This window comes from Sus scrofa, chromosome 11 (assembly GCF_054392235.1).
Source record: "Sus scrofa isolate SSC_HxYL_T2T_F1_AM1 chromosome 11, Sscrofa_HxYL_maternal_Yorkshire_Landrace_v2.0, whole genome shotgun sequence".
NCBI classification, from domain to species: Eukaryota; Metazoa; Chordata; class Mammalia; order Artiodactyla; family Suidae; genus Sus; species Sus scrofa.
In genome coordinates, this window is record NC_139393.1 from 59765803 (window position 1) to 59788173 (window position 22371).

General features: G+C 35.7%; 1 protein-coding gene across 4 annotated transcripts in view; it reads right to left on the reverse strand.

Annotated features, from left to right (window-relative positions):
• The window catches only part of LOC110255835 (uncharacterized), a 1104139-nt gene that overhangs the window by 420703 nt on the left and 661065 nt on the right, over nt 1-22371 (reverse strand). For 2 of the 4 annotated variants that reach the window (XR_014819674.1, XR_014819681.1), the window contains exon 4: nt 13734-13820. The exons of the other annotated variants lie outside the window; for them this stretch is intronic. The gene's annotated coding sequence lies outside the window, so the exon portion shown is untranslated. The remainder of the gene's footprint in view (nt 1-13733; nt 13821-22371) is intronic. 4 annotated transcript variants of the gene reach the window in all.

The following is a 22371-nucleotide window of genomic DNA, read 5'->3' on the forward strand; positions in this document are numbered from 1 at the left end:
TGTCAGCCACAGCCACAGCCACAGCAGTGTGAGATCCAAGCCACACCTGTAACCTACAGCACAGCTCATGGCAATGCCAGATCCTTGACCCACTGAGCAAGGCCAGGGATTGAACCTGCATCCTCATGGATACTAGGCAGATTCATTTCTGCTGTGCCACAATGGGAACTCCCTATTTAATATGGTTTTGATATGACAATTAATGGCTAAAATGCATTATTGTGAGTTCAAAACTATTCCACAGTGCCAGCGTATTAACATTGTGAAGGTGGAATGGGTAGACATTGCTCTGAGTCTTGAGGTAAGACACTGCATTTTGCATTTATTGTGCTTTTGATTCATAGTCATTAAACTTCCAAAGTTCTTTTCAAATATTGCTTATATTTCATTATGCCCATATCTCAAAAACAACCCCTTGAATGAAATGAGTAGGTCAGTGTGATTTAGGGGTTATGCATGGATAAAATAATTACTTATGTGACAAATGATTTGTCCACCTCATTCATTTTATTTTATTTTATTTTATTTTTTTGTATTTTGTCTTTTTTTTAGGGCTGCACCCTCTGCATATGGAGGTTCCCAGGCTAGGGGTCTAATCAGAGCTGTAGCTGCTGGCCTACGCCACAGCCACAGCCATGCCGGATCCAAGGAGCATCTGCAACCTACACCAACCTACAGCTCACAGCAATGGTAAGTGAGGCCAGGGATTGAACCCACAACCTCATGGTTCCTAGTCGGATTCGTTTCTGCTGTGCCACGAAAGGAAATCCCACCTTACTCATTTTAAATAAAATTAACCTTATATTTGATTCTAAAATATTTTTCAAATTTGAGAAATCTATTTTAATATTCTGGCTTAGGTTCTATTTATAATTTTAGTATTAGTGAAAATTATGCAATCAACAATTACTCTTTGGTGAAATTGTATTGTTAGTAACAACACCGACTTTTTTTCTTAATATATGTTCTTGCTAAATATTATTCTGTAAGTGTGATTTTTTACATACAAATATAAATTCACTTTTATATTTACAATGAGACTATTTTTTCTGTATAACTAAAAAAAAATCTCAAGAGAACATATACACTTGGTAACAGACATTGTCTTTAAATCATACTCTTTTAGAGAAACTTTTTTAGAGAAATTCCTTAAAATACTGGATTTTAGGTTAAAAGCCTAATAATCCCAAATCAATTAAAATTACAACATGGCGAGAAGTAGGAAAAAAGCGGTGAGAAAAGAGAAAGAAAGCAAGCTGGAGTTCCCATCGTGGCTCAGTGGTTTACGAATCCGACTAGGAACCATGAAGTTGCGGGTTTGATTCCTGGCCTTACTCAGTGGGTTAAGGATCCGGCGTTGCCATGAGCTGTGGTGTAGGTCACAGACATGGCTCGGATCCCGCATTGCTGTGACTCTGGTGTAGGCCAGTGGCTAGAGCTCTGATTCGACCCCTAGCCTGGGAACCTCCATATGCCGTGGGAAGCGGCCCTAGAAAAGGCAAAAAGACAAAAAAAAAAAAAAAAAAAAAAAAAAAAAAAAAAAAGGTCATGCATAAGTGGAGCTAGAATAGCTATTTTATTTGGCTTACATTGCTAGAGAAATGCCGGATATTCCGTGGTTTGTAATTCTGAGGCAGTTCAATTTATCTGGCAGGATAGTTATTTGAAATGTTAACAGGTTTAGGTCTCTTCTCTCTTTTTCTTCCTTTTCTCCTATTGCTTAGTCTTTTCCACACTAATTAATTCAAGAGAAGGAAAGATAAGAACAAGAAGCCTCTCTGCCTTGACCAGTGCAGATCCCAAATTAACCACTAAGCCACTCTCACACACATACTACATGGATTAAATTAACAAAAATTATATTGAGCCCCCAAACAAGTAATAAAATAACAAATACAGCATAAACCTTCAATATACATATAAAAACTAGCAAATAAAATACATTGAAATTACATATTTATATACAAGGGTGTATATTTATGTGCATATGTGCACATATTGTAAAAATAGAAACAGATGGAAATAAATGATATGAAATATCCAAGACTTTTAGAGAAGCAAAGCAAGGAGTACCCAGTGGATTTCAAAGGTAGATTTGTATCTCAGATTATGAATGTAGTCACTGAATGTTGAAATTTTTATTAGTAGCATTATTTTTAGCTGCCATATGTAACATATATTTTGGATGGATGAAATGTAAAACAACCCTAAGGTGAAAGTAAAAGCAATGTAAACCCCTTTAAATATGATTTGATGTTTATGGAAGGAGAAGCTGGGATAGCTGTATCAAAAACAATTTTTCAGTATGCATCAAAGCATTAGAAAATGTTTATATTACTTGCCCCAGCAATACCACTTCCAGGAATTTCTCCAAAAAACAGTTATGGATGTGCAGAGAGATTTGGTTATAAGGTTGCTTTATCCCCTGTCTACACCACATAATAGCAGAAAATAGAACTAAAACAAATGCTTGACAATTAGGGAGTGACAATACAAATAACGGTATGTCCTGACACTGGATTATTATGATATTTTTAACACAGATAAATAAAATAATGAACTATTCGTTAAGTTCAATGTTCACATTCTCCCAAAGTTCTTAGAATATATTTTGCTCCCAAAGGAATTCCCTTTTAAATTCTTTCCCTTTCCTAAGTGTAATTGTATGGTGGGGCATATATAATAGTTATTATACGTCTCTATTTTTGTTTCTGTATCATTTCATGTCTGTATTTTAAAACATATGCTTCAAGTATAATCACCTATTTTATCATGGATAGGGATTACAAATAATACATCGTACATGTTTTTAAGTGAATGGGAAGTAGCTTTTGTTTAGAATATAAAGCAGTAAATTATCTCTTTCCATTTCTTGAGATTATCCAATACCAGGAGTTGGTGATATGCTACATACAGAACACTCCCTTGCTTCTGGTATGAGGGTGGACTAAAGCAGTCAACCTGGAGCTCAACACCACAAAACCTTGTCAAATGAAAATATGATCCAAACACTCAACTCCTGGATATATAATTCAAAGAAATTTCTACACAGTTCCGCTATAAACAGCCATTCAGAAACTGGCTTCCTTTCTCTCTTACTGCTTTGTGGTTCTCAAGCTGCAACATGTATCAGAAGCTCCTTCGGGGGTTGTCAAAACAGAGATTGCCAGCCCTACTTCAAAGTCTCTGCTTTAGCAGGTGTCCTTCAGGCTGGAGACTTTGTGACACTCATCTTCACTAGCAGATTCCAAGGAGATTCTATGTGTCTGGGAAGAGCACTTGGAGAAGCAGTGCTTTGGAGACTTATTTCTTGTCTAGTTGAAATTCTAAGTGTTCCCATGTATGGGCAGCAGAGAGCAAGAAGTGAGGAAAAGAAAACACCTAATATTCAAAGGCTCAGACCAAAGTGTTTTGCACCCCTTCTGTTTACATTACACATGGACATGGCAAACTGCAGAGGGTCTGGGGAAATGTAGCATATGGTTCTATTACTATTGAATAAGGAGGTGATGAATTCTGGTAGAATATTAGCAGTCCCTACCTCTATACCATTTACATAAGTTAAAAGTACACGCATACAAAGTATCAACACTCATTACACAAGAACATATGGAAATAAAAACAGGCATATTAAATCATTACATTGGTCTACATGGGAAGAGAAATTTATATAATCCTCCACAGGCCGAGTCAAATAATGAATTCAAGTCTCTGCACCTGAAGTTTAAAATAAATCACTCTACAAATAAACTTAGATTTACTTCATAAAAATACATATAAATGTGTTCTGAAAATTTTATTTCCTATTATAGGTTGATTCTGAAACTTACTTAAGTTTGCAAGGAATTATAATTTTTTTTTTTTGGTCTTTTTTTAGGGCTGCACCCATGACACATGGAAGTTCCCAGGCTAGGGGTCTAATCAGAGCTGTAGCCGCTGGCCTACACCATAGCCACAGCAATGCCAGCTCCGAGCCTCATCTGTGATCCACACCACAGCCCACCGCAACGCCGGATCCTTAACCCACTGAGCAAGGCCAGGGATCGAACCCACAACCTCATGGTTCCTACTCGGATTTGTTTCTGCTGTGCCACTCCAGTAATTATAATTTTTAATTGCTATAAAATTTGAAAATATATGCATGAGAAAATTGTTGAACAAAAACTGAATCACAGATTATTCGTACAGGCTTATTGTTGTATAAAATGTTAAAACTAAAATGTTTCGATAATGTAGCCCTTTGTAGGAGAAAACCAAATCTGTATTATAAGACATGATTCAAAGCCTAGATCTGACACTTAAAAGCCATGGAAGACCTGATGATTTCTCATTAATAAAAAAATAAATAAAAACAGTAACTGGCACGTCTTGAAAACTTACGGTATACCAAGCATGCTATTACTAGGAGTTTCGTATACATTCACTCTTTAATCAATGAAATAACCCAATGGGGTAGATACTATTAAGATCACAATGTCATATATCAGGAAACTGAACTGGACATAATATAATAAATTATGCAAGATCACTGTTAGTAAAAGATTCAAGTTTGAAATTTATGTCAGCCTGCTTTCTGAGCCTGCATTTTTCAGCCACTGTATTGAACCTTCTCTTTATAAAGGAGAACCTTGTTAGCATTTGTAACAAGGGAGCAACCCTCACACACCACACATTCACACACATACAGAACGAGGGCATGCACACAGACAAAAGCATTAGCACCTGGAAGAAAATGTGCTGTTTTGTTGTGCCGTTATCAGGAAAAGAAAGGGTAAAGTCATGGCCACAGAATGAATAAAAATACCTTTTATAGTCTCCACTGTTTTAAGATAAGCTCTGCTCTTCTCTGATGTAATAAGTAGAGAGAATGGCTGCTTAAAATCAGTACAGTGAACTTTACTTAAATAATGGTATCTATGTAAGTCAGAGATGGCTGAATGGCTTCTCTGAATGTAAAACCCTGAAAATGAAGTTAAGTTCATCAGGGATGAGGTGCCAAGCACGGCTTCTGTTTTCTCCTTTCTACATTTTTTTGAAAAAAAAAAAAAAAAAAAAAAAGAGTGCCCCTTTTTCCCCAGCTTAGGGAGAGATGAGTGTTACCTTATCCAGGATTGGTGAGCTATTGCCTATGGCCAAATCTACCCACTGCCTATTTATTTATTTGTTTGTTTTAAAATTTTTATTGATGTGTAGTTGATTTAAAATGTTGTGTTAATTTCCATTGTAAGGTGATATATATATATATTCTTTTTCGTAGTCTTCTCTATTACGGTTTATCACAGGGTATTGAATATAGTTCCCTGTGCTTTACAGCAGTACTTTATCCCACTGCCTATTTATACAAATAAAGTGTTACTGGACTACAACTACACTCAGTATGTAGTAATTGTCTACAGTTGATTTACTGCTACTGTGGTATAACTAAATAACCTTCAGTGCCATGAATACTTACCATGTGTCTCTTTAGGAAAAGAAGAAGAAGGAGATGGAGGAAGAGGAAGGATTGGGGGAGGGGAGGAGGAGGTTATGAGGATTAAATGAGAATAGAAAGATATAATCACATAGATAATACACATGGTGAATACAGTATAAAAATATAATATAGTATAAAAAGTTAAAAAATGTAATCAAAACAGTATGATACTGGCACAAAACAGACACATAGATCAATGGAACAGAATAGAGAGCCAGCAATAAACCCACATATTCATAGCCAATTAATCTATGACAAAGGAGGCGAGAATAGACAGTGGAAAAAAAAGATAGTCTCTTTAATAAGAAAAGACTATCTGGGAAAACTGGACAGTTACATGTAAAAAAATGAAGTTGGAACATTCTCTAATACCATATACAAAAAAATAGAATCAGAGTAGATTAAAGACCTAAATATAAGACCAGATACTATAAAACTCCTAGAGGAAAACACCAGTAGGACACTCTTTGATATAAATTGCAGCAATATTTTTTTTTGGATCTGCATCCTAGAGTAATGAAAACAAAAGCAAAAATAAACACATGGGACACAATTAAACTTAAAAGCTTTTGCATAGCAAAGGAAACCATCAACAAAACAAAAAAAGATAACCTAACAAATGAGAGAAGATATTTGCAAATGATATGACTAATAAGGGGTCATATATCCAACATATATAAACAGTTCATATAACTCAACTTCAAAAAAAAAAAAAAAGCATCTCAATTAAAAATGGGCAGAAGAACTGAATAGAAATTTTTTTCCAAAGAGGAAATTCAGATGTCCAACAGGCACATGAAAAGATGTTCAACATCACTAATCATCAGGGAAATGTAAATCAAAACCACAGTGAGATACCATCTCGCACCTATCAGAATGGCTATCATCAAAAAGAATACAAATAACAAATGTTGGCGAGGATGTGGAGAAAAGGGAACCCTCATACACTGCTGGTGGGAATGTAAATTGGTGCAGCCCCTGTGGAAATAGTATGGCGGTTTCTCAAAAGACTAAAACTACAACTACCATATATCCCAGCAATTCCACTCCTGGGTATATACCTAAAAAAAACCCAAAAATACTAGCTTGAAAGGTACATGCACCTCAACATTCATAGCCACATTAATTACAATTGCCAAGGTATGGAAACAACTTCAGTGTTCACCAACAGATGAATTGATAAAGGAGATGCAGTATACATGTATATACAACAGAACACTACTCAGCCATAAAAAAAGAAGGAAATTTCACCAGTGGCAGCAACATGGATGGACTTGGAGGGCATTGTGCTAAGTGAAATAAGTCAGACAATGGCAAATAGTGCATGATATTACTTAGATGTAGAGTCTAAAAATACAACAAACTAGTGAGTATAACACAAAAGAAGTAGACTCAGAAATATAGACAAACTAGTGGTTATCAGTGGGGAGGGGAAGGGGAAGGGAAATACAGGGGTTGGGGAAAAAAGGCTTATTATGGGGCCGTATGAAATCATGTTTGTGAAACTTTTGAAAGTTGTAAAGGACTAAAGAATTTAAATAATTTCTCATTCCCAGAAGTCCCCTTGTGGTACAACAGGTTAAAGATCCCACATTGCTGCACCTGTGGTGCAAGCTGCATCTGTGGCGTGGGTTTAATCCCTGACCTGGGGATTTTATATGATATGGGTAAGGGAAGGAAAGAAAGAAAGAAAGGAAGGGAGGAAGGAAGGAAGGAAGGAAGGAAGGAAAGAAAGAGAAAGAAAGAAAGAAAGAGAAAGAATCTTTTATTCAATAAAAAATAAAGAAAAAGGCTTGGCTCAGCAAGCAGGAAAAAAAATAATAGATTTCTAAGAATCTGTAATTTGCTAGTGCTCTTGCTACCATGATTGCAGTAGTTCTTCCTGCTATTCTTACTGAAATTATAAAATCAGTCCTGGTTCTACAAATAAAAGGTGCTGCAGTTGTACAAAAGGGGTCCTCTGCAGACACCACACTTTACCTCAATATTGTAATCATGAAGTCTGAATACAATAATGAAGAAAATTTATCAATTTTTGGATAAAAGGATGCTAGGGGAAAAGTTAATATGTTATACTACTTAATAAATGACCTTGAGAAAGTGACTAATGAACCACTACCAATATAATCACACTTAAGAGGGACAGAGAATACTATTTTCTAAAAAGACTCATAATGCTGGAGGAATTATATTGTCTGATTTCCATATTTACTACAAGCTACAAAAACCAAGAAAGTAGATGACACTGGCCTAAAAATTGACAAACAGAACACAGTAAATACAGAGGTTAGAAATGAGCTCATATGAATACAATCATACAATATTTAACAAACTAGCTAAAGTAATCCAATGGGGAAAGGATGCTTTACAACCAATGCTGCCAGAATTCCTCAATATTTATATCAAAAAGAAACTCCATATCTCACTTTTTACACCAAATTTAATTCAATATGAAGCACAGACACAAATGCAAAAGTTAATAGTATCAAACTTCAAAGGAAAACATAGGACATCTTACTGTCATGTCAATAGACTGAGGATTCTTAGATTGGCTATAGAAAGTAATAATCAAGAAAGAAAAAAAAAGAGAAATTAGGCTTCATTAAAATGAAAACAGTTGCTTATTATAATACCCAATTAAAGAAAAAGACATAAACTGAAAGAAAACATTCACAAAATATATATTTGACAAATAACTGAATATCTGCAATTTATAAAAATATTACAACTCACTGATAAGAAGACAAGTATCCAATAAAAAAAGAACAAAGATTCACAAAGATACACAAAAGGTCAAGAAGCATGTAAAAAAGGATGAATATCTTTAGTTATCAGAGAAAGGCAAATAAAAGTCGCAATGAAATTCCAGCACATATACACCAGAATAAAATTAATATGACTGACAGCACTAGTTGCTGGTAATATTATGGAACAACTGGGACTGTTTTGTGCTTATTGGAATAGTGCAAAGAATTTAGTAGGAATGTAAAATAGTATATATCCTTTTTGGGAGAGAGTACAATCAATTCCTTTTAAAACTAATCACATACATTAATTCCACATTCCAGAAACTCTACTCCGAGGTATTTACTCACAGAAATTAAAAGGTATCTTTACAAAAAGACTCTTTACAAAACATTTGAAGCAACTTCATTTTTCAAAAGCAAAAAACGAGAAGCCTCCTAAGTAATCATAGAAGAATGGAAAAACAAAATGGTTTCATCTCTGGATAGACAGACATGCAATAAATCATGTACTGTGAAACTGTGACAATGAAATCTTGACGGTGGTTATATGGGTTTTTATTGAAAAATACCTTAGCATTTGCTGTGTTTACTTAAGTTTCCATAATAAAATATTTGGGAGAAAACTGTTCAACAGAGGAACAGACTGCTTCTCAAAGTGGTACCTGTCAGGTGTCCCATCTTTCAGGAACATGACAGAGGATGTACCTGTGTGTTGGGTGAATGAATGATAGGAAAGGGTTTACTACTAAAGGCTTCATAAAATATCCATTGTGAAGCCCATAAAAGCAGCTTACAGTAGTGGGTGCTTTATATAAAGGGAAGGGCTCAATAAAGACGACTGAGATGCAGATCAGCCAATATAATAAACTGGATTTCCTGGAAGGTTAGAGAGATTATTTGGATGATGGAATGGATTAAGTAATGATCAACCAAGGTATAAAGGCACAAGACATATACTTAAGTATTAACCTTGTGAATACCAAATTATTTACATTCACATTTAGGATGAGAATAATATATATCGCCCTTCCCTCCCTCAAATTGTTAGAAGATTCCTTGGGTAACCAGTTTGCCACCTAAGCATTTTCCACATTGATATGTTGAGTGTCTTATGAATTGGAGGAAGTTTAAAGAGGCTGTATTGATTTTTTTTTTCTTTTTTCTTTTAGGGCTGCACTTGAGGCATATAGAAGTTCCCAGGCTAGGGGATCAATTGGAGCTGCAGCTGCTGGCCTACACCACAGCCACAGTAATGCTGGATCCTTAACCCACTGAGCAAAGCCAGGGATTGAACCCATATCCTCATGGATATGGATTAATTAACCGCTAAGCCACGAAGGGAACTCCTATATTGATTATTATTACGAAGAGGAGCATAATCCTCTGCTCAAAATCCACTGCTAATTTCATTCAGTTATAGATGAGAATACTCAGTCAAAATTCTCCAAAAATTCCGTGTCCCTCATTATTTCTCTCATTTCATTTTTTACTACTTTTTCTTTCACCCATTGAATTAAAAGAAATAGCCTTTTTTGCTGTTTCTGGAAAAATGCAAGGCCTACAGATCATTTGATGACAAAACATAAAATCCTATAAGGTCTCATTGTTTAATCTACTTCATGGATACACCTACTTCATGGATACACCATTTTATATCACATACAAGTATTAATTTTACTATGAACCTATATTAATTCAGAGTATTATTGTAAAGTTAAAAATCTGAGCTAAATACCTTAAGAGATACTTCATGAAATATAATACAGATGGCAAATAAGCATGTGAAAAGAGGCAAACATTATATATTCTCAGGGAAATGCAAATTAAAATTACAATGACTAACCATTGCACACCTACTAGCCAAAAGCCAGAACACTGAAAACACCAAATGCTGGTGTGGATGTGGAGAAACAGGATCATTCATTCATTGCTGGTGGGAATGCAGAATAGTGTGACCACTTTGGAAGACATTTTGGCTGTTTCTTACAAAGCTCAACATAGTCTTACTGTATGATCCAGTAATCGCATTCCTTGGTATTTACCCAAATCAGCTGAGAATTTATGCCTTCAAAAAAACTGGCATTGCGATCCTTATAGCAACTTTATTCATAACTGGCAAAACTTGGAAGCAGCAAATATGTCTTTCAGTAAGTGAATGGATAAACAAATTGTGGAAAATCCAGAGAATGGAATATTGTTCAGTGCTAAAAAGAAACACACTATCAAGTCATGAAAGACATGGAGGAAACTTAAAAGCAAATTCCTAAATCAAAGAAGCAAATCTGAAAAGGCTACATACTGTATGATTCCAACCACAAGACAAGTTGGAAAAGATGAAACTATGGAGACAATAAGAAACGTCAGTAGTTTTCAAGGGTTAGAAAGGAAAGAGGTTTGAATGGGCAGATCTCAGGAGAGTTTTAGAGCTATGAAACCACTCAATATGGTGAAGACATGTAACTAAAAATTTGTCCAAATCTGCATAATATATATACAACACCAAGAATGAAACTTAATGCAAACTACAGAAGTTGAGTGATAATGATGTATCATTGGAAGTTTATTAGTTTTAACAAACGTACCACTCTGCAAGAGGATGTTGATAATAGGGGAAGCTATGCCAAGTATGGGGGCAGGGGTTATAAAAGAAATCTCTGAACCTTCTGCTCAATTTTACAATGAACCTAAAATTGTCCTAAAAATAGTTTATTTTAAAAAAGTTAAACTCTTAGAATTACCCTCTCCAAAATACCTTCTTCCATAAAGATTTGGAATGAATTACTGATCACCCTCTGCTCTTCAAAATTTACAAGATTTGATGTTAAATATGAAAAGCGTATTATGCATCAGTTAAGATGTTACATATTCTAAGTTATCTTAAAATGTCAGTAAACTAAAGTAACAATGGATAATGAGCATTATCAAGTCAATTGTAATTATAACTGTTCAGTGATATTTCTATTTCTAATTTTAGGATTAAAATATTAAAGCTGGATTCAATAGTTTTTTTTTTAATTCTCTTTCCCTGGATACAGCCCTTGTATTTGAGAAAACAGACTAACACTTTAAAATTTTCATTTTACTTTGATTTCTAAGATTCAAACTTCATTTCCACAGAGAGAGAAAGTGCAAGGTTGGCTGGTAGCTAGTAACCAGGTGTTAGCTATTCACTTTTTTGTTTCTGCCAAAAAGCTGGAAGCAGTGAAATGAAGTGTCTGTTTTAGGGAGAGCACCTACAAATTTCATCACAGGGAGAAACTATAAAATTGATAATCTATTTTTAAAAGCTCAAATATCTCTGGGAATACTTTGGTAATGTAACTTTCTGTTTATACAGATCAGAAATCTTCAGACTTACTATGCTTTTTTGATTTTATATTAAGAGACAGAACCCGAATAATGACATTTTTAAAAATTAAATATAAAAAGTCAATTTAAAAATGAGTTTAATTTGGAAGAAGTTGTGCAGTGTATGAGAAGTTACATGCTTTCTTAAAGACCTCCAAATATTAAGAGATTATATATTAAATAGCCTTGGTATATAATTCTCAAATGTCAGTTCTTAGGATATCACTATTGGAGATCAAAGAATGTCTTTGTAGACACAGCAGGGTATTTGGGAACAAATCGATTGCTAGAAACAGAATTTAAATCACATTGTGTTGAATTCTGACCTTTGTCCTTATAGGCTAAATTCCAAGTCCAACCAACAATGGATATCTTATAATAACTCTTCTTACTATAATGCCCTTTTCTCTGTATTTTTTATTAAAGTATATTTGGTTTACAATGTTATGCCAATTTCTGCCATACAGTAATGTGACCCAGTCATACATATATGTACATTCTTTTTCTCATATCATCCCCCATCACGTTCTATCCCTAGAGATTGGACACAGTTACCTGTGATATACAGTAGGACCACACTGCTCATCCATTCTAAATGTAATAGTTTGTATCTACTAACCCAAACTCCCAGTCCATCCTACTCCCTACACCCTTCCCCCATGGCAACCACAAGTCTGTTCTCTATGTGAGGCTGTTGCTGTTTTGTAGATAGGTTCATTTATGCCATATTTTAGATTCCACACATAAGTGATATCATATAGTATTTGCCTTTCTTTCTGACTTACTTCACTTCGTGTGAGAATCTTTAGTTGCATCCTTGTTGCTGCAAATGGCATTATTTTGTTCTCTTTTATGATTGGGTAGTATTCCATTGTGTATATATGAGGCTAAGAAACAGAATGAATAATAGACCAGACTGCATATTTAAATTTTTTGGCTTACCACTCATTGAAATTGGGTATGTAAATGACCAATTTATTATTACCAAGAATTACTTATAATCATTATACCAATCATTGAAGGGAAAATTAACCTACTCTAATTTATAGGACTCATCATTTGGACTCTACTCTTAAGTCATTATCAATTGCAAATCTTACTTGGTAATTGGAATATAATCGCCTCATTTCTTATCAGACCAATACCATTAAGGAGACTGTATCTGACTTTGGCAAAATTCATTTTCTTCATGAAGAAATGAAGGCTTAGTCAGAGAGTAATAATGTCTTCTCTTGACTGTCTACATTGGATACTTGTATAATAACAACCGATGACATCAGTGACTGAAGTACAAATACACCTGTTAATTAACGAAAGACTAAAACCAACTAATGACTAAAAAAACTTCATTATAGCTGAAACTAATGATAGAAACCAGAAAAATGTATTTCTTTCCAGAAATAATGTGTTACCCAAGATCTATTCCTAAAATTCTCATTGGAAGGCTGCACAGGGCTTTGATCTTTCAGCCACAATCTTTCTGCAGCTGATAAAAATAATATTTCCTTCCATGGCTTGAATGATAGCACCAAGGCATTGAATTAGCATGCTTTTACATCCAGCACTGAACTTTTCCCATGTTCTAGACCTAAATTTTGCACACCAGCTGGACCACTCAATATGCTATTTCAACACAGTGTTGAAAGTGACATATATAAAATTGAATTTCTTATATTATTTATTCTCCCAAATAGTTCTTCTGAATTCCCTTCCCTGTTGGTGTTAACATTATTATTCCTGTCACACATTTTTGAAACATCTGAGTAATATCTCCCTGTCCTCTCCCAAGCTCTCCAAAGCCATTTATTCAAAATTCCTATCTATTACCTCATGTTTACATTATCTCAATACACTTAACTACTGCTATGAAATTACATAGAATGCTGGAGAGTGTAGAAAACTGAGTCATTACTCCTTAATTTGCCACCGGAATTAAAACAGTTCTGGGAAACATCAAAAGAAAAAAAAAGTTATTCAGGCAAATTCTGTATCCTCCACTTGCATCCCCACCTTCTGGAGAAAACACAGAAGCACACATTTTTCTTCTCTCTCTCTTTCTCACACATACACACACACACTCACCCTCACACACATGTAGATTCACTACCTGAAAGAAAACTCGGCTAGAGATGTTTTGTAGTCATATATTAGACAAACAGGAATACCTTCCATGTGCCAGTCATCCAGGGCCAATACTGGGAACATGAGCTTTTGATGGAGCACATGATCACAGAGCTGATCTCTTTCACGATCTAAGCAGAGAAACAACATTGCAAAGACAAATCATAAGACTTCAATTTATAACACGTTCTTTGAGTAACACAGAGTTGGCAGAGACGAATAATGACCTCCAAGGAGGGTAGCTCCTCTCACTACAGAGGCTCTTAGCAGAGGTGACAACCAAGATGAGACTTAAGAGGTGAAAAGAACTAATGCAAGAGTGGGAAAGAAGATATCCATGCAAAAGGGAAAGTATGCCCAAAGGTATAAGCTTGACATGTTCAATTTTTTAAAAAAATCTGAAATAAAACCAATATTGCTGGGGTTTAATGCTTGTCCCCAGAGGCCTATTTGTGTATGTCTGTGTGTGTGTGTATATGGGGGAGGGTGGCTAGTGTGTATGTGTACTAGTTTGCTAGGGCTACTGTAACAAATACCACTAACTGGTGGTTAAAACAACAGAAGTTTATTCCCTCACAATTCCAGAAGCTAGAAATCCAAGATCAAGAAGTCAGCAGGGTTAATTTTTTTCTGAGGACTCTCTCCTTGGGTGTAGATGTCTATCTCCTTCCTGTGTCTTCACATGGTCCCCCCTCTGCTCACATCTTCATCCTAATCTCCTCTTCTTATAAGGACATCAGACATTGTAATAGGGCCCCCCTATATACCTTGTCTACCTATTTAAAGGCCCTTTCTCCAAATACAGCCATATTCATAGGTACTTAGAGTCAGGACTTCAAGATATAATTTTTTTGATGGGATGCAATTCAGCCCAAATAGTATGTATGTGTATGCATATTATATTGTATAGGTAAGTATGTATCCATATATGTATGTATTTGTACTGTGTGGTATGTAGGAGGGAACAGGTGTTCTCTATATGTGTTTGTATCTATAGATATTAGCCGGTATCAGCAAGTATGTGTATGCTTGTTTGTGTATGTGTGTATGTGAGCATATGCCACATTGGAATGGGAAAAAGTGTGATTAAAGGGACACTTAGAGGAGTTCCTGCTGTGGCACAGTGGATTAAGAATCCAGCTGCAGTGGCTCAGGTTTCTGCAGAGGCGAAATAAGGTAGTGAGGGTATTTATAAAGAAGTAATAGGAGTTCCCGTCGTGGCGCAGTGGTTAACGAATCCGACTAGGAACCATGAGGTTGCGGGTTCAGTCCCTGCCCTTGCTCAGTGGGTTAACGATCCGGCGTTGCCGTGAGCTGTGGTGTAGGTTGCAGACGCGGCTCGGATCCCGCGTTGCTGTGGCTCTGGCGTAGGCCGGTGGCTACAGCTCCGATTCGACCCCTAGCCTGGGAACCTCCATATGCCGTGGGAGCGGCCCAAGAAATAGCAACAACAATAACAACAACAACAAAGACAAAAAAAAAAAGTAATAATAATGGGTTGTGGGATTTCTGCCAGAAAAGAAGAGAACCGAAGCTAAGGTGATTTGGAAACAAATCTAGCTTTCCCTCTTTCTTTACACCTATGATACTCTGCTGCTTTGCTTTTCTGAAATGCTGTTAGTTGACTGAATGTCTGCTCATAGGCCTCTAGCTCCCCATCCCAGATTTTACCCAAGATTTGCTTGTCTTTATCCCAATACAAAATATCCCCAGGTTTCACTTCACAGTGCTTTATGGAATATGCTATGAACTTCCTCGGTACACACACACACACACACACACACACACACACACACACACATTAAGCCAATCTTCCTGACTGTGTCAGTGTAATTTTTAAAAAATGTAAAATGACATAGAAAATAGGATAGCGAAAGAAAACACATATTCAAAGTATTAGGTTAATAGTATGCTAATAAATAGTATTTAATATTGGGTTCATTATTACTATATTGTTGGCCCTGTACAAAACAGTCCTATACATTTGGAACTAATATTTTTTTTTACTTTGTTTTCAGAAAAAGACATGAAGAGTTAGAGGGTTCAATTAATTTGCCAAAGGTTACATACCTCACAAATCATAGCTGGACCTTGGATTCAACCTGTTTACTTTAAAAATCTAGACTTTTCAAACCACAGTATTCTGTTGCTTCCCAGTATCTATCTATTTATACGTACCCACTAAAAAAATAATAATAAAAATAAACCCACCTCCGTCTTTATGGGCCACTACTCGGTTATGCTTAGGATTTATAAAGTCTCATGTTTTATTCACATAAATTTAATGTGTTTCACTCCAGAAGTAAATTATTCTTTTAAAGAAATGTTCATAAAAAGTTAATGTCACCCTGGCTTCCTACCTCTGACTACCAGAATAAGTTAGGTTCTGCCATGTTCAAATATCTGTCTAGAACAATTTATTTGAGGGATCTTTGAGAAACATATGACTGAAAACAAAGGAACTATTTTAGAATGATAATATCTTGTAGAATGGGAATGGTATGCAATCTATGACACAGGTAATCAATTAATTTATTGAATGCAAATGACAGTGGGATTTCTCCTTTGGGTTTTCCTTCTCTCGGTACAAACAAGCCTTTGTGGGTGCTCATCTTGATCTGTGTACTTATCCAGTCTAGAGTTCTCCAAGTTTGTTTTATTTTCTATATGTCATACACATCATTTTCTCTCAGATCATTTTATTATATTACAATCTGCAGTACACTCTCCAAAACTACTCTGCTTATTTCTGCTCAGGGGAAGTAAGTCAAGGGACATTTTATGTTTAAAATTCACACTAAATCCAAAGTCTTGAATAATGATATCTGAAGGTTGCTTCCTTTCTATACAGCCTCCAAAGGGTTTTCACTAGTTATTTGTCAGTTGTGGAATTACTTTTATATTGGCTGGAGTGTTTTCTTTTTTCAAAACTTAAATGAAAATTTCCCCATCAGGCTGAATGAAGGACGACACAGTTCCTCCCTGAGCTTCAATGCACTCTCCCTCCTCTTCTCCTTCAACCATGTTATTCACATCCTGTGATGGCTTCGCAATTATTATAGCTAATGTTTTAACAATGGTTCAATCTGAGGAACAGAATCACTAGGGGGACCTATGCATGTCTGTATTAATATTTTATTTCATTTGCACATCTATATTATACATGAATATATATTTATATTTAAATATTGTGTTTAAATAATGTGCCTATATTCATACATAAATGTATCCTATATATAAATATTTTATTTGTCTTTGAATTTATCACAAGCAATTGCCTTATACAATTGTGGGCATTGATGAAGCAACTCCAAAGCCCTTATGATAGTCATGGAGGGAAGACCACTAGCAGGCTGGACCCCTACCTGCCTGATCTGAAACCTGTGGTCCACAGGCAGCAGTCAGAGAAGATTCACAGGTGAGGAGGAACTATGACTGCAGACTCAGCAGCTCCATGAAGTCTTTCCTACAGTAAAGACCTGCCCTTCTTAACTGCACTTCTTACTGGTTAGGTCTGCCCTCTCCAGCATAGTCTCCTACAAAGCAATTTAAAGTCTCTAATTAGGGACTCAAATTACATACTTAAAAATAACTTAACAACAGCACCTGTGTTAGTCTCTGCCAAATAATTTGGAGAGAGAGAGATACTGTAAAATGACTGCTATTCTCTTTGGTCCTTCACTCTCTTAAAAGATTTTCCCCCATATCCAGCCTAATGGGAATCTTACTAGAAGGCTATTCCAAAAACTGTAGTTCAGTCTAGCCAAGCTGACATATTAAAAAGCTATCACATCTAGAATTCAAAGTCCTAAGATAAAGTTAAATTCTTTTTTTTTTTTTAAAGGGATGTCCTGGAGTTGGAATTGTATGTTGGCTAGAAGAATTATAAGTAGTTTGATTAACATTTACTTAAAAAACAACAAATAAGCATTGCCAGTCACTGTGAGCTCTGAATGTAATGATGCCCATTCTCTTCTCCAGGAACTGCCTGCTCCCTTTCCTGCACTGTCTTGCATAGAAGTACTGCCATTTTACCTAGTCTTGGTCAATGAAAAGTAAGAAAAATCATTTGGTTTTATTTCTGTTGCTTTGGGAGACCTAAGAAAATATTTGCAAGGTTGATGTCAGAGAATGTTTTGCCTGTGCTCCCTTCTAGGAGTTTGATGGTGTCTTATCTAACATTTAAGTCTTTAAGCCATTTTGAGTTTATTTTCATGCATGGTGTGAGGGTGTGTTCTAGTTTCACTGATTTGCATGCAGCTGTCCAGGTTTCCCAGCAATTCTTGCTGAACAAACTGTCTTTTTCCCATTTTATGTTCTTCCTCCTTTGTCAAAGACTAATTGACCATAGGTGTCTGGGTTTATTTCTGGGTTCTCTATTCTATTCCATTGGTCTGTATGTCTGTTCTAGTACCAGTACCACACTGTCTTGATTACTGTGGCTTTATAATATTGCCTGAAGTTTGGGAGAGTTATGCCTCCTGATTGGTTTTTGTTACTCAGGAGTGCTTTGGCAATTCTGGGTCTTTATGGCTCCATATACAAGAGGACCCAATTAAACTGACAAGCTTTTGCAGAGCAAAGGAAACCATAGAAAAAACAACCTACGAAATGGGAGAAAATAGTTTCAAACAATGCAACTGGAAAGGGCTTAATCTCTAAAATATACAAACTTATACAGTTCAACAGCAAAAAAAAAAAAAAAAAAAAACCCAACAACCTAATTGAAAAATGACCAAAAAAGACCTGAATAGACATTTCTCCAAAGAAGATATACAGATGGCCAACAAGCACATGAAAAAATGCTCAACATCACTAATTATTAAAGAAATGGAAATCAAAACTACTATGAGTACCACCTCATACCTGTCAGAATGGCCATCATTAACAAGCCCACAAATTAACAAATGCTGGAGAGGGTGTGGAGAAAAGGGAACCCTCCTGCACTGTTGATGGGAATGTAAGCTGGTACAGTCACTATGGAGAACAGTATGGAGAAAACTAAATATAGAAAACTAAATTTAGAAAACTAAATATAGAACTACCATATGACCCGGCAATCCCACTCTTGGGCATATATCCAGACAAAACTTTCCTTGAAAAAGATACATGCACCCGTATGTTTACTGCAGTACTATTCACAATAGCCAAGACATGGAAACAACCCAAATGTCCATCGGCAGATGATTGGATTAGGAAAATATGGTATATATACACAATGGAATAGTACTCAGCCAAAAAAAGAACAAAATAATGCCATTTACAGCAACATGGATGGAACTAGAGACTCTCATACTAAGTGAAGTAAGTCAGAAAGAGAAGGCCAAATACCATGATAGCACTTATATCTGGAATCTAATATATGGCACAAATGAACCTTTCCACAGAAAAGAAACTCATGGACTTGGAGAACAGACTTGAAGTTGCCAAGAGGGAGGGGGAGGGAATGGGATGGACTGGGAGCTTGGGGTTAACAGATGCAAACTATTGCACTGGAGTGGATAAGCAATGAGATCCTGCTGTATAGTATAGGGAACTATATCTAGTAACTTGTGACGGAAAATGATGGAGGATAATGTGAGAAAAAGAATATATATATGTGTATATATATATGTATGTATTACTGGGTCACATATGTATGATTGGGTCAATTTGCTGTATAGCAGAAATTGACAGAACACTGTAACCAACTACAGTGGAAAAATTAAATTATTAAAAAAAATAATTTAGGAAGATTCCTAAGAATATTATTGCTTTGCTTCCCTATTTAACACTGGATTTCTTCCTTATTCTTTCTTTAAACACAGCATGAAACAAGAGTTGCAAGAGCTACTCTGTGTCCATCATGAAAAGTTTATAAGAATTACAGATATTTTAGCTCTGGCATTCCTGAAGTATTGAACCTTTTCTTATCTGAGAATAGCAAACCATATTTAAAATCCGGTAGAGTTAGGATTTCTGTGGCTTGCAGAAGAGAACATATTTATCTGTAGTACATGCATATTATTGTTATGCCTCTTGGCATTATTATTGTTATTTTCATTGTTGGCTGCCCTGTGGCATATAGAGTCCCTGGGCTAAGAATCAGATCTGAGCTGCAGTTGCAAGCTATACTGCACCTGCAGCCACACTGAATCCTTAACCCACTGCGCCGTGCCGTGCCAGGCCAGGCATTGAACCTGGGTCCCAGCACTGCAGAGATAATGCTGATCCTGTTGTGTGCAGCAGCAAGTCCCTCTCTTGGCATTACTTATGAGAAATGAACTGATGTTCACGTATATAAGCATATGAGCCCAAGGTTGTTTATTAGGACTTTTATAACGTGTATACTACCAAACATGGAAATCAGTTTATACTTCTTTATACATTAGGAACTGAATAAATAAATTCTATTCAAAACATGAAAGCACACAACCATAAGGTGGAGAAAAGTTTAAGTAACGCAGACTGTGGTAATAATTTGTGAATAGTTGAGCCAGGATTCAATCCAGGTAGTTTAACTGAAATCCATAGTATTTTATGATAAATTATTGGTATAAAAGTAGATGATGAAACAGTATGATTTGTACAAGCTTATTTACACAAACTGAATACTTATATATTAAAAAATGTGCCTTTTGGGACTTCCCTTCATGGCTCAGCAGTTAACAAACCCGACTAAGACCCATGAGGATGGGAGTTTGATCCCTGGCTTTCCTCAGTGGGTTAAGGATCTGGCGTTGCCCTGAGCTGTGCTGTAGGTCGCAGATGCAGCTCAGATTCCTAGTTGCTATGGCTGTGGCCTAGGCCAGCAGCTACAGCTCTGGTTTGACCCATAGCCAGGGAACTTCATATGTTGAGGGTGCAGCCCTAAAAAAAAAAAAAAAAAAAAAAAGTACATTTTTATGCATGCGTGAAACATTTTATTTATATATTTTATCAAAAATAAGTATAACTTTTGAAATTCAGTTGATGTACTGAATTTTGTTTTGAAACAATATGTTAGGGTCACATTTTATTTTTACTTGCATAAACTTGCAAGAAGAAATGTGTTCAAATAAGAGCCTATGTAGTTCTTATAGACCGGCTAAGTTAATTTTACAACAAAAACATTATAAAAAAATTATCACAAAGTATAAGTTCAACTTTCTAAGAAATGTATTTTTAACAGATACATCTAGAAATTGCTTTAGAAATAAACACTTAAAAACTTTGACAGTCTCCAGTTTACAAAGTAACACTATTTGAGAGAGAATTATTAAAAGCAATTTTTAATATTTACATGAAAGTTCATCTTTTTGGAAGCCTACTTAACAAAACTGACTTTACAATAACAGGTTATATACAGACTAGGTATGAAATTTGGGGTAACTTGTCTTTAAATATTTTCAAAATATCTTCCATTTTTTTCTAAGTGAAGAATTTCTAACTTTGTGTATTACATTGTTCAAATAACTTGTATAATAACTTCTTTACTGAGAATTCCTAAGAACTTTGCATGCAAGTAAAACATATTTTTATTTTTAATTAATTAATTTATTTTTTTGCTTTTTAGGGCTGCACCCGTGACATACGGAAGTTTCTAGGCTGCAACCTAAACCACGGCTCATGGCAACACTGGATCCTTAATCCACTGAGCGAGGCCAGGAATCAAACCGGCATTTTCATGGATACTAGTCAGATTTGTTTCTGCTGAGTCACAATGGGAACATTTAGTCTCATGAAGCTGAATTATCCAACAGTTTACCCTGTGATATGGTTTTATAGCCTCTAGTTTCCTCTTTATATATTTTAGATCTAATTGGCTAACAGTCCTCTGAGTAGCTGAAGTACAGAACTGAACACAGCACTTCAAATCTCTCCTTGTATCTGTCTATAAAATCTTGCTGTAATACTGCTGTTATTAAATGTTGAAAGGCCTTCCTCCCCAGTTGGATTGAGAACTTGGGCCCTAGTCCTCGCTGTGGAAGAAACTCATGGTACGGAGGTGTTTATAAATATTTCATGAATTGATAAAATAAATGACACATTTTAATATCAGTCATTACTTTCTCTTTATGTGTGATTTTTCATTAGATTGGGAAAACACAATCTCTTTATTCCAGCCAGAAAATGTATGGTGCTTTCTGACATTATTTATGGACTCCCTCCTTTATTCCTGAACAAAATACCTTCAACCATTTCTTTGCTGTCAGAGTTCATGCATCATCACATAAGCATTCTTTCATTGCCACACACTGTTGCCAAGTCACCACTCCTCAACCACATGTACTATTTCGAAAAATATCTTTTTTCTAATCACTATTCTCAATCCATAACGTTTCAAAGATACCTTTTTTTTTAATTGTAATCCTTTCTCCATGTCAGAATTTCTGGAATTCTTTGTTTCTTAATTAGGAACAGTGTTATGCAAATCATCTTAGGCAAAAAAAAAACAAAGAAAAAGAGAAGAGTGTTGGTCTGTGTCAACATGCCCGTGATACCACTTCTGAGAAAACTTTCGTGCTTATGTTTATTTGCCTTATTTGCCTTCCTAAACATCCATTTCATACTTGTAATGGAGCACTGGTCCCCTTCCTCCTTAAATATAAATTTATGGATGTTCCCAGGCTAGGGGTCGAATTGGAGCTACAGCTGCTGGCCTACACCACAGTCACAGCAACACCAGATCCCAGCCACTTCTGTAGCCTACACTGCAGCTCA